At 36.0% G+C, this 13,253-nt stretch overlaps 12 pseudogenes; all 12 read left to right on the forward strand.

Moving 5' to 3' along the window:
* The first annotated feature begins 600 nt into the window (after window positions 1-600).
* On the forward strand, window positions 601-719 carry LOC145646017 (5S ribosomal RNA; annotated as a pseudogene).
* Window positions 720-1,510: 791 nt separating this feature from the next.
* Window positions 1,511-1,629, forward strand: LOC145645408 (5S ribosomal RNA; annotated as a pseudogene).
* A 1,701-nt stretch (window positions 1,630-3,330) lies between these two features.
* LOC145644234 (5S ribosomal RNA) lies at window positions 3,331-3,449 on the forward strand (annotated as a pseudogene).
* A 791-nt stretch (window positions 3,450-4,240) lies between these two features.
* On the forward strand, window positions 4,241-4,359 carry LOC145644402 (5S ribosomal RNA; annotated as a pseudogene).
* Window positions 4,360-5,368: 1,009 nt separating this feature from the next.
* LOC145644235 (5S ribosomal RNA) lies at window positions 5,369-5,487 on the forward strand (annotated as a pseudogene).
* A 790-nt stretch (window positions 5,488-6,277) lies between these two features.
* On the forward strand, window positions 6,278-6,396 carry LOC145646018 (5S ribosomal RNA; annotated as a pseudogene).
* A 791-nt stretch (window positions 6,397-7,187) lies between these two features.
* On the forward strand, window positions 7,188-7,306 carry LOC145645409 (5S ribosomal RNA; annotated as a pseudogene).
* A 1,701-nt stretch (window positions 7,307-9,007) lies between these two features.
* LOC145644236 (5S ribosomal RNA) lies at window positions 9,008-9,126 on the forward strand (annotated as a pseudogene).
* Window positions 9,127-9,917: 791 nt separating this feature from the next.
* Window positions 9,918-10,036, forward strand: LOC145644403 (5S ribosomal RNA; annotated as a pseudogene).
* Window positions 10,037-11,045: 1,009 nt separating this feature from the next.
* LOC145644238 (5S ribosomal RNA) lies at window positions 11,046-11,164 on the forward strand (annotated as a pseudogene).
* Window positions 11,165-11,955: 791 nt separating this feature from the next.
* On the forward strand, window positions 11,956-12,074 carry LOC145644405 (5S ribosomal RNA; annotated as a pseudogene).
* A 1,008-nt stretch (window positions 12,075-13,082) lies between these two features.
* On the forward strand, window positions 13,083-13,201 carry LOC145644239 (5S ribosomal RNA; annotated as a pseudogene).
* The last annotated feature ends 52 nt before the right edge of the window (window positions 13,202-13,253 follow it).

Raw genomic sequence — 13,253 nt, forward strand, 5'->3', positions numbered from 1 at the left:
TAGCAGCTTGGACTACGAGATGCTGTAAGCTTCTCTTGCATCACTTTAATTTACTTTTAAGATGACATGCTAGGATGTGAAGTGCAGTGATTAATTAAAAAAAACTATCTGTTAGCACCTGGGAATAGCAGATGCTGTAAGTTTTTGTTGCATCACTTTAATTTAATCTGCAACTGACATGCTTGTATGTGAAGTGTACAGATTAAATAGAAATCTTTTAGTACCAGGGAATAGCAGGTGCTGTAAGATTTTATTGCATCCCTTTAATTTATGTTCAAGCTTCATGTTCAAATTTGAAGTGCAGTGAATAATTAAATCAAACTATCTGCTAGCACCTGGGAATAGCAGATGCTGTAAGTTTTTATTGCATCACTTTAATTTACTCTCCAACTGACATGCTTGAATGTGAAGTGCAGTGATTAAAAAAAAACTGTCTGTTAGTGCCTCCGAATACCAGATGTTGTAAGCTTTTATTGCATCATTTAATTTACTTTCAAGATAACATTCTAGAATGTCAAGTGCAGGGATTAATAAAAAAAATTGTCAGATTGGTCTTTGATCATATTTGCTATGATTAGGCAATTAGAGTAAGTGTTTAAGGCTTACGGCCACACCAGCTTGAGAACGTCCAATCTCATCTGACCTTGGAAGCTGAACAACTTTGGGCCTGGATAGTACTGAGGTGGGACCCAACCTAGGAATACCAGGTGCTGTAACCTTTTCTTGCATCACTTTAATTTACTTTCAAGCTGACATGCTCAAATGTGAAGTGCAGTGATTAATAAAAAAAACTCTCTGTTAGCACATGGGAATAGCAGATGTTGTAAGTTTTTTTTGCATCACTTTCATTTACTCTCCAACTCACATGCCTGAATGTGAAGTGCAGTGATTAATCAAAAAACTATCTGTTAGCAGCTTGGACTACGAGATGCTGTAAGCTTCTCTTGCATCACTTTAATTTACTTTTAAGATGACATGCTAGGATGTGAAGTGCAGTGATTAATTAAAAAAAACTATCTGTTAGCACCTGGGAATTGCAGATGCTGTAAGTTTTTGTTGCATCACTTTAATTTAATCTGCAACTGACATGCTTGTATTTGAAGTGTACAGATTAAATAGAAATCTTTTAGTACCAGGGAATAGCAGGTGCTGTAAGATTTTATTGCATCCCTTTAATTTATGTTCAAGCTATCATGTTCAAATTTGAAGTGCAGTGAATAATTAAATCAAACTATCTGCTAGCACCTGGGAATAGCAGATGCTGTAAGCTTTTATTGCATCACTTTAATTTACTCTCCAACTGACATGCTTGAATGTGAAGTGCAGTGATTAAAAAAAAACTGTCTGTTAGTGCCTCCGAATACCAGATGTTGTAAGCTTTTATTGCTTCATTTAATTTACTTTCAAGATAACATTCTAGAATGTCAAGTGCAGGAATTAATAAAAAAAATTGTCAGATTGGTCTTTGATCATATTTGCTATGATTAGGCAATTAGAGTAAGTGTTTAAGGCTTACGGCCACACCAGCTTGAGAACGTCCAATCTCATCTGACCTTGGAAGCTGAACAACTTTGGGCCTGGATAGTACTGAGGTGGGACCCTACCTAGGAATACCAGGTGCTGTAACCTTTTCTTGCATCACTTTAATTTACTTTCAAGCTGACATGCTCAAATGTGAAGTGCAGTGATTAATAAAAAAAACTCTCTGTTAGCACATGGGAATAGCAGATGCTGTAAGTTTTTTTTGCATCACTTTCATTTACTCTCCAACTCACATGCCTGAATGTGAAGTGCAGTGATTCATCAAAAAACTATCTGTTAGCAGCTTGGACTACGAGATGCTGTAAGCTTCTCTTGCATCACTTTAATTTACTTTTAAGATGACATGCTAGGATGTGAAGTGCAGTGATTAATTAAAAAAAACTATCTGTTAGCACCTGGGAATAGCAGATGCTGTAAGTTTTTGTTGCATCACTTTAATTTAATCTGCAACTGACATGCTTGTATGTGAAGTGTACAGATTAAATAGAAATCTTTTAGTACCAGGGAATAGCAGGTGCTGTAAGATTTTATTGCATCCCTTTAATTTATGTTCAAGCTTCATGTTCAAATTTGAAGTGCAGTGAATAATTAAATCAAACTATCTGCTAGCACCTGGGAATAGCAGATGCTGTAAGTTTTTATTGCATCACTTTAATTTACTCTCCAACTGACATGCTTGAATGTGAAGTGCAGTGATTAAAAAAAAACTGTCTGTTAGTGCCTCCGAATACCAGATGTTGTAAGCTTTTATTGCATCATTTAATTTACTTTCAAGATAACATTCTAGAATGTCAAGTGCAGGGATTAATAAAAAAAATTGTCAGATTGGTCTTTGATCATATTTGCTATGATTAGGCAATTAGAGTAAGTGTTTAAGGCTTACGGCCACACCAGCTTGAGAACGTCCAATCTCATCTGACCTTGGAAACTGAACAACGTTGGGCCTGGATAGTACTGAGGTGGGACCCTACCTAGGAATACCAGGTGCTGTAACCTTTTCTTGCATCACTTTAATTTACTTTCAAGCTGACATGCTCAAATGTGAAGTGCAGTGATTAATAAAAAAAACTCTCTGTTAGCACATGGGAATAGCAGATGCTGTAAGTTTTTTTTGCATCACTTTCATTTACTCTCCAACTCACATGCCTGAATGTGAAGTGCAGTGATTCATCAAAAAACTATCTGTTAGCAGCTTGGACTACGAGATGCTGTAAGCTTCTCTTGCATCACTTTAATTTACTTTTAAGATGACATGCTAGGATGTGAAGTGCAGTGATTAATTAAAAAAAACTATCTGTTAGCACCTGGGAATAGCAGATGCTGTAAGTTTTTGTTGCATCACTTTAATTTAATCTGCAACTGACATGCTTGTATGTGAAGTGTACAGATTACATAGAAATCTTTTAGTACCTGGGAATAGCAGGTGCTGTAAGATTTTATTACATCCCTTTAATTTATGTTCAAGCTATCATGTTCAAATTTGAAGTGCAGTGAATAATTAAATCAAACTATCTGCTAGCACCTGGGAATAGCAGATGCTGTAAGTTTTTATTGCATCACTTTAATTTACTCTCCAACTGACATGCTTGAATGTGAAGTGCAGTGATTAAAAAAAAACTGTCTGTTAGTGCCTCCGTATACCAGATGTTGTAAGCTTTTATTGCATCATTTAATTTACTTTCAAGATAACATTCTACAATGTCAAGTGCAGGGATTAATAAAAAAAAATTGTCAGATTGGTCTTTGATCATATTTGCTATGATTAGGCAATTTGAGTAAGTGTTTAAGGCTTATGGCCACACCAGCTTGAGAACCCCCAATCTCATCTGACCTTGGAAGCTGAACAACTTTGGGCCTGGATAGTACTGAGGTGGGACCCTACCTAGGAATACCAGGTGCTGTAAGCTTTTCTTGCATCACTTTAATTTACTTTCAAGCTGACATGCTCAAATGTGAAGTGCAGTGATTAATAAAAAAAACTATCTGTTAGCACCTGGGAATAGCAGATGCTGTAAGTTTTTTTTGCATCACTTTCATTTACTCTCCAACTCACATGCCTGAATGTGAAGTGCAGTGATTCATCAAAAAACTATCTGTTAGCAGCTTGGACTACGAGATGCTGTAAGCTTCTCTTGCATCACTTTAATTTACTTTTAAGATGACATGCTAGGATGTGAAGTGCAGTGATTAATTAAAAAAAACTATCTGTTAGCACCTGGGAATAGCAGATGCTGTAAGTTTTTGTTGCATCACTTTAATTTAATCTGCAACTGACATGCTTGTATGTGAAGTGTACAGATTAAATAGAAATCTTTTAGTACCAGGGAATAGCAGGTGCTGTAAGATTTTATTGCATCCCTTTAATTTATGTTCAAGCTATCATGTTCAAATTTGAAGTGCAGTGAATAATTAAATCAAACTATCTGCTAGCACCTGGGAATAGCAGATGCTGTAAGTTTTTATTGCATCACTTTAATTTACTCTCCAACTGACATGCTTGAATGTGAAGTGCAGTGATTAAAAAAAAACTGTCTGTTAGTGCCTCCGAATACCAGATGTTGTAAGCTTTTATTGCATCATTTAATTTACTTTCAAGATAACATTCTAGAATGTCAAGTGCAGGGATTAATTAAAAAAATTGTCAGATTGGTCTTTGATCATATTTGCTATGATTAGGCAATTAGAGTAAGTGTTTAAGGCTTACGGCCACACCAGCTTGAGAACGTCCAATCTCATCTGACCTTGGAAGCTGAACAACTTTGGGCCTGGATAGTACTGAGGTGGGACCCTACCTAGGAATACCAGGTGCTGTAAGCTTTTCTTGCATCACTTTAATTTACTTTCAAGCTGACATGCTCAAATGTGAAGTGCAGTGATTAAGAAAAAAAACTATCTGTTAGCACATGGGAATAGCAGATGCTGTAAGTTTTTTTTGCATCACTTTCATTTACTCTCCAACTCACATGCCTGAATGTGAAGTGCAGTGATTCATCAAAAACTATCTGTTAGCAGCTTGGACTACGAGATGCTGTAAGCTTCTCTTGCATCACTTTAATTTACTTTTAAGATGACATGCTAGGATGTGAAGTGCAGTGATTAATTAAAAAAAACTGTCTGTTAGCACCTGGGAATAGCAGATGCTGTAAGTTTTTGTTGCATCACTTTAATTTAATCTGCAACTGACATGCTTGTATGTGAAGTGTACAGATTACATAGAAATCTTTTAGTACCTGGGAATAGCAGGTGCTGTAAGATTTTATTACATCCCTTTAATTTATGTTCAAGCTATCATGTTCAAATTTGAAGTGCAGTGAATAATTAAATCAAACTATCTGCTAGCACCTGGGAATAGCAGATGCTGTAAATTTTTGTTGCATCACTTTAATTTAATCTGCAACTGACATGCTTGTATGTGAAGTGTACAGATTAAATAGAAATCTTTTAGTACCAGGGAATAGCAGGTGCTGTAAGATTTTATTGCATCCCTTTAATTTATGTTCAAGCTATCATGTTCAAATTTGAAGTGCAGTGAATAATTAAATCAAACTATCTGCTAGCACCTGGGAATAGCAGATGCTGTAAGTTTTTATTGCATCACTTTAATTTACTCTCCAACTGACATGCTTGAATGTGAAGTGCAGTGATTAAAAAAAAACTGTCTGTTAGTGCCTCCGTATACCAGATGTTGTAAGCTTTTATTGCATCATTTAATTTACTTTCAAGATAACATTCTACAATGTCAAGTGCAGGGATTAATAAAAAAAAATTGTCAGATTGGTCTTTGATCATATTTGCTATGATTAGGCAATTTGAGTAAGTGTTTAAGGCTTATGGCCACACCAGCTTGAGAACCCCCAATCTCATCTGACCTTGGAAGCTGAACAACTTTGGGCCTGGATAGTACTGAGGTGGGACCCTACCTAGGAATACCAGGTGCTGTAAGCTTTTCTTGCATCACTTTAATTTACTTTCAAGCTGACATGCTCAAATGTGAAGTGCAGTGATTAATAAAAAAAACTATCTGTTAGCACCTGGGAATAGCAGATGCTGTAAGTTTTTTTTGCATCACTTTCATTTACTCTCCAACTCACATGCCTGAATGTGAAGTGCAGTGATTCATCAAAAAACTATCTGTTAGCAGCTTGGACTACGAGATGCTGTAAGCTTCTCTTGCATCACTTTAATTTACTTTTAAGATGACATGCTAGGATGTGAAGTGCAGTGATTAATTAAAAAAAACTATCTGTTAGCACCTGGGAATAGCAGATGCTGTAAGTTTTTGTTGCATCACTTTAATTTAATCTGCAACTGACATGCTTGTATGTGAAGTGTACAGATTAAATAGAAATCTTTTAGTACCAGGGAATAGCAGGTGCTGTAAGATTTTATTGCATCCCTTTAATTTATGTTCAAGCTTCATGTTCAAATTTGAAGTGCAGTGAATAATTAAATCAAACTATCTGCTAGCACCTGGGAATAGCAGATGCTGTAAGTTTTTATTGCATCACTTTAATTTACTCTCCAACTGACATGCTTGAATGTGAAGTGCAGTGATTAAAAAAAAACTGTCTGTTAGTGCCTCCGAATACCAGATGTTGTAAGCTTTTATTGCATCATTTAATTTACTTTCAAGATAACATTCTAGAATGTCAAGTGCAGGGATTAATAAAAAAAATTGTCAGATTGGTCTTTGATCATATTTGCTATGATTAGGCAATTAGAGTAAGTGTTTAAGGCTTACGGCCACACCAGCTTGAGAACGTCCAATCTCATCTGACCTTGGAAGCTGAACAACTTTGGGCCTGGATAGTACTGAGGTGGGACCCAACCTAGGAATACCAGGTGCTGTAACCTTTTCTTGCATCACTTTAATTTACTTTCAAGCTGACATGCTCAAATGTGAAGTGCAGTGATTAATAAAAAAAACTCTCTGTTAGCACATGGGAATAGCAGATGTTGTAAGTTTTTTTTGCATCACTTTCATTTACTCTCCAACTCACATGCCTGAATGTGAAGTGCAGTGATTAATCAAAAAACTATCTGTTAGCAGCTTGGACTACGAGATGCTGTAAGCTTCTCTTGCATCACTTTAATTTACTTTTAAGATGACATGCTAGGATGTGAAGTGCAGTGATTAATTAAAAAAAACTATCTGTTAGCACCTGGGAATTGCAGATGCTGTAAGTTTTTGTTGCATCACTTTAATTTAATCTGCAACTGACATGCTTGTATTTGAAGTGTACAGATTAAATAGAAATCTTTTAGTACCAGGGAATAGCAGGTGCTGTAAGATTTTATTGCATCCCTTTAATTTATGTTCAAGCTATCATGTTCAAATTTGAAGTGCAGTGAATAATTAAATCAAACTATCTGCTAGCACCTGGGAATAGCAGATGCTGTAAGCTTTTATTGCATCACTTTAATTTACTCTCCAACTGACATGCTTGAATGTGAAGTGCAGTGATTAAAAAAAAACTGTCTGTTAGTGCCTCCGAATACCAGATGTTGTAAGCTTTTATTGCTTCATTTAATTTACTTTCAAGATAACATTCTAGAATGTCAAGTGCAGGAATTAATAAAAAAAATTGTCAGATTGGTCTTTGATCATATTTGCTATGATTAGGCAATTAGAGTAAGTGTTTAAGGCTTACGGCCACACCAGCTTGAGAACGTCCAATCTCATCTGACCTTGGAAGCTGAACAACTTTGGGCCTGGATAGTACTGAGGTGGGACCCTACCTAGGAATACCAGGTGCTGTAACCTTTTCTTGCATCACTTTAATTTACTTTCAAGCTGACATGCTCAAATGTGAAGTGCAGTGATTAATAAAAAAAACTCTCTGTTAGCACATGGGAATAGCAGATGCTGTAAGTTTTTTTTGCATCACTTTCATTTACTCTCCAACTCACATGCCTGAATGTGAAGTGCAGTGATTCATCAAAAAACTATCTGTTAGCAGCTTGGACTACGAGATGCTGTAAGCTTCTCTTGCATCACTTTAATTTACTTTTAAGATGACATGCTAGGATGTGAAGTGCAGTGATTAATTAAAAAAAACTATCTGTTAGCACCTGGGAATAGCAGATGCTGTAAGTTTTTGTTGCATCACTTTAATTTAATCTGCAACTGACATGCTTGTATGTGAAGTGTACAGATTAAATAGAAATCTTTTAGTACCAGGGAATAGCAGGTGCTGTAAGATTTTATTGCATCCCTTTAATTTATGTTCAAGCTTCATGTTCAAATTTGAAGTGCAGTGAATAATTAAATCAAACTATCTGCTAGCACCTGGGAATAGCAGATGCTGTAAGTTTTTATTGCATCACTTTAATTTACTCTCCAACTGACATGCTTGAATGTGAAGTGCAGTGATTAAAAAAAAACTGTCTGTTAGTGCCTCCGAATACCAGATGTTGTAAGCTTTTATTGCATCATTTAATTTACTTTCAAGATAACATTCTAGAATGTCAAGTGCAGGGATTAATAAAAAAAATTGTCAGATTGGTCTTTGATCATATTTGCTATGATTAGGCAATTAGAGTAAGTGTTTAAGGCTTACGGCCACACCAGCTTGAGAACGTCCAATCTCATCTGACCTTGGAAACTGAACAACGTTGGGCCTGGATAGTACTGAGGTGGGACCCTACCTAGGAATACCAGGTGCTGTAACCTTTTCTTGCATCACTTTAATTTACTTTCAAGCTGACATGCTCAAATGTGAAGTGCAGTGATTAATAAAAAAAACTCTCTGTTAGCACATGGGAATAGCAGATGCTGTAAGTTTTTTTTGCATCACTTTCATTTACTCTCCAACTCACATGCCTGAATGTGAAGTGCAGTGATTCATCAAAAAACTATCTGTTAGCAGCTTGGACTACGAGATGCTGTAAGCTTCTCTTGCATCACTTTAATTTACTTTTAAGATGACATGCTAGGATGTGAAGTGCAGTGATTAATTAAAAAAAACTATCTGTTAGCACCTGGGAATAGCAGATGCTGTAAGTTTTTGTTGCATCACTTTAATTTAATCTGCAACTGACATGCTTGTATGTGAAGTGTACAGATTACATAGAAATCTTTTAGTACCTGGGAATAGCAGGTGCTGTAAGATTTTATTACATCCCTTTAATTTATGTTCAAGCTATCATGTTCAAATTTGAAGTGCAGTGAATAATTAAATCAAACTATCTGCTAGCACCTGGGAATAGCAGATGCTGTAAGTTTTTATTGCATCACTTTAATTTACTCTCCAACTGACATGCTTGAATGTGAAGTGCAGTGATTAAAAAAAAACTGTCTGTTAGTGCCTCCGTATACCAGATGTTGTAAGCTTTTATTGCATCATTTAATTTACTTTCAAGATAACATTCTACAATGTCAAGTGCAGGGATTAATAAAAAAAAATTGTCAGATTGGTCTTTGATCATATTTGCTATGATTAGGCAATTTGAGTAAGTGTTTAAGGCTTATGGCCACACCAGCTTGAGAACCCCCAATCTCATCTGACCTTGGAAGCTGAACAACTTTGGGCCTGGATAGTACTGAGGTGGGACCCTACCTAGGAATACCAGGTGCTGTAAGCTTTTCTTGCATCACTTTAATTTACTTTCAAGCTGACATGCTCAAATGTGAAGTGCAGTGATTAATAAAAAAAACTATCTGTTAGCACCTGGGAATAGCAGATGCTGTAAGTTTTTTTTGCATCACTTTCATTTACTCTCCAACTCACATGCCTGAATGTGAAGTGCAGTGATTCATCAAAAAACTATCTGTTAGCAGCTTGGACTACGAGATGCTGTAAGCTTCTCTTGCATCACTTTAATTTACTTTTAAGATGACATGCTAGGATGTGAAGTGCAGTGATTAATTAAAAAAAACTATCTGTTAGCACCTGGGAATAGCAGATGCTGTAAGTTTTTGTTGCATCACTTTAATTTAATCTGCAACTGACATGCTTGTATGTGAAGTGTACAGATTAAATAGAAATCTTTTAGTACCAGGGAATAGCAGGTGCTGTAAGATTTTATTGCATCCCTTTAATTTATGTTCAAGCTATCATGTTCAAATTTGAAGTGCAGTGAATAATTAAATCAAACTATCTGCTAGCACCTGGGAATAGCAGATGCTGTAAGTTTTTATTGCATCACTTTAATTTACTCTCCAACTGACATGCTTGAATGTGAAGTGCAGTGATTAAAAAAAAACTGTCTGTTAGTGCCTCCGAATACCAGATGTTGTAAGCTTTTATTGCATCATTTAATTTACTTTCAAGATAACATTCTAGAATGTCAAGTGCAGGGATTAATTAAAAAAATTGTCAGATTGGTCTTTGATCATATTTGCTATGATTAGGCAATTAGAGTAAGTGTTTAAGGCTTACGGCCACACCAGCTTGAGAACGTCCAATCTCATCTGACCTTGGAAGCTGAACAACTTTGGGCCTGGATAGTACTGAGGTGGGACCCTACCTAGGAATACCAGGTGCTGTAAGCTTTTCTTGCATCACTTTAATTTACTTTCAAGCTGACATGCTCAAATGTGAAGTGCAGTGATTAAGAAAAAAAACTATCTGTTAGCACATGGGAATAGCAGATGCTGTAAGTTTTTTTTGCATCACTTTCATTTACTCTCCAACTCACATGCCTGAATGTGAAGTGCAGTGATTCATCAAAAACTATCTGTTAGCAGCTTGGACTACGAGATGCTGTAAGCTTCTCTTGCATCACTTTAATTTACTTTTAAGATGACATGCTAGGATGTGAAGTGCAGTGATTAATTAAAAAAAACTGTCTGTTAGCACCTGGGAATAGCAGATGCTGTAAGTTTTTGTTGCATCACTTTAATTTAATCTGCAACTGACATGCTTGTATGTGAAGTGTACAGATTACATAGAAATCTTTTAGTACCTGGGAATAGCAGGTGCTGTAAGATTTTATTACATCCCTTTAATTTATGTTCAAGCTATCATGTTCAAATTTGAAGTGCAGTGAATAATTAAATCAAACTATCTGCTAGCACCTGGGAATAGCAGATGCTGTAAATTTTTGTTGCATCACTTTAATTTAATCTGCAACTGACATGCTTGTATGTGAAGTGTACAGATTAAATAGAAATCTTTTAGTACCAGGGAATAGCAGGTGCTGTAAGATTTTATTGCATCCCTTTAATTTATGTTCAAGCTATCATGTTCAAATTTGAAGTGCAGTGAATAATTAAATCAAACTATCTGCTAGCACCTGGGAATAGCAGATGCTGTAAGTTTTTATTGCATCACTTTAATTTACTCTCCAACTGACATGCTTGAATGTGAAGTGCAGTGATTAAAAAAAAACTGTCTGTTAGTGCCTCCGTATACCAGATGTTGTAAGCTTTTATTGCATCATTTAATTTACTTTCAAGATAACATTCTACAATGTCAAGTGCAGGGATTAATAAAAAAAAATTGTCAGATTGGTCTTTGATCATATTTGCTATGATTAGGCAATTTGAGTAAGTGTTTAAGGCTTATGGCCACACCAGCTTGAGAACCCCCAATCTCATCTGACCTTGGAAGCTGAACAACTTTGGGCCTGGATAGTACTGAGGTGGGACCCTACCTAGGAATACCAGGTGCTGTAAGCTTTTCTTGCATCACTTTAATTTACTTTCAAGCTGACATGCTCAAATGTGAAGTGCAGTGATTAATAAAAAAAACTATCTGTTAGCACCTGGGAATAGCAGATGCTGTAAGTTTTTTTTGCATCACTTTCATTTACTCTCCAACTCACATGCCTGAATGTGAAGTGCAGTGATTCATCAAAAAACTATCTGTTAGCAGCTTGGACTACGAGATGCTGTAAGCTTCTCTTGCATCACTTTAATTTACTTTTAAGATGACATGCTAGGATGTGAAGTGCAGTGATTAATTAAAAAAAACTGTCTGTTAGCACCTGGGAATAGCAGATGCTGTAAGTTTTTGTTGCATCACTTTAATTTAATCTGCAACTGACATGCTTGTATGTGAAGTGTACAGATTAAATAGAAATCTTTTAGTACCAGGGAATAGCAGGTGCTGTAAGATTTTATTGCATCCCTTTAATTTATGTTCAAGCTATCATGTTCAAATTTGAAGTGCAGTGAATAATTAAATCAAACTATCTGCTAGCACCTGGGAATAGCAGATGCTGTAAGTTTTTATTGCATCACTTTAATTTACTCTCCAACTGACATGCTTGAATGTGAAGTGCAGTGATTAAAAAAAAACTGTCTGTTAGTGCCTCCGAATACCAGATGTTGTAAGCTTTTATTGCATCATTTAATTTACTTTCAAGATAACATTCTAGAATGTCAAGTGCAGGGATTAATTAAAAAAATTGTCAGATTGGTCTTTGATCATATTTGCTATGATTAGGCAATTAGAGTAAGTGTTTAAGGCTTACGGCCACACCAGCTTGAGAACGTCCAATCTCATCTGACCTTGGAAGCTGAACAACTTTGGGCCTGGATAGTACTGAGGTGGGACCCTACCTAGGAATACCAGGTGCTGTAAGCTTTTCTTGCATCACTTTAATTTACTTTCAAGCTGACATGCTCAAATGTGAAGTGCAGTGATTAAGAAAAAAAACTATCTGTTAGCACATGGGAATAGCAGATGCTGTAAGTTTTTTTTGCATCACTTTCATTTACTCTCCAACTCACATGCCTGAATGTGAAGTGCAGTGATTCATCAAAAACTATCTGTTAGCAGCTTGGACAACGAGATGCTGTAAGCTTCTCTTGCATCACTTTAATTTACTTTTAAGATGACATGCTAGGATGTGAAGTGCAGTGATTAATTAAAAAAAACTGTCTGTTAGCACCTGGGAATAGCAGATGCTGTAAGTTTTTGTTGCATCACTTTAATTTAATCTGCAACTGACATGCTTGTATGTGAAGTGTACAGATTACATAGAAATCTTTTAGTACCTGGGAATAGCAGGTGCTGTAAGATTTTATTACATCCCTTTAATTTATGTTCAAGCTATCATGTTCAAATTTGAAGTGCAGTGAATAATTAAATCAAACTATCTGCTAGCACCTGGGAATAGCAGATGCTGTAAATTTTTGTTGCATCACTTTAATTTAATCTGCAACTGACATGCTTGTATGTGAAGTGTACAGATTAAATAGAAATCTTTTAGTACCAGGGAATAGCAGGTGCTGTAAGATTTTATTGCATCCCTTTAATTTATGTTCAAGCTTCATGTTCAAATTTGAAGTGCAGTGAATAATTAAATCAAACTATCTGCTAGCACCTGGGAATAGCAGATGCTGTAAGTTTTTATTGCATCACTTTAATTTACTCTCCAACTGACATGCTTGAATGTGAAGTGCAGTGATTAAAAAAAAACTGTCTGTTAGTGCCTCCGTATACCAGATGTTGTAAGCTTTTATTGCATCATTTAATTTACTTTCAAGATAACATTCTACAATGTCAAGTGCAGGGATTAATAAAAAAAAATTGTCAGATTGGTCTTTGATCATATTTGCTATGATTAGGCAATTTGAGTAAGTGTTTAAGGCTTATGGCCACACCAGCTTGAGAACCCCCAATCTCATCTGACCTTGGAAGCTGAACAACTTTGGGCCTGGATAGTACTGAGGTGGGACCCTACCTAGGAATACCAGGTGCTGTAAGCTTTTCTTGCATCACTTTAATTTACTTTCAAGCTGACATGCTCAAATGTGAAGT

This window comes from Electrophorus electricus, chromosome 13 (assembly GCF_041902795.1).
Source record: "Electrophorus electricus isolate QZ-2024a chromosome 13, ASM4190279v1, whole genome shotgun sequence".
In the NCBI taxonomy this organism is placed as follows: domain Eukaryota; kingdom Metazoa; phylum Chordata; class Actinopteri; order Gymnotiformes; family Gymnotidae; genus Electrophorus; species Electrophorus electricus.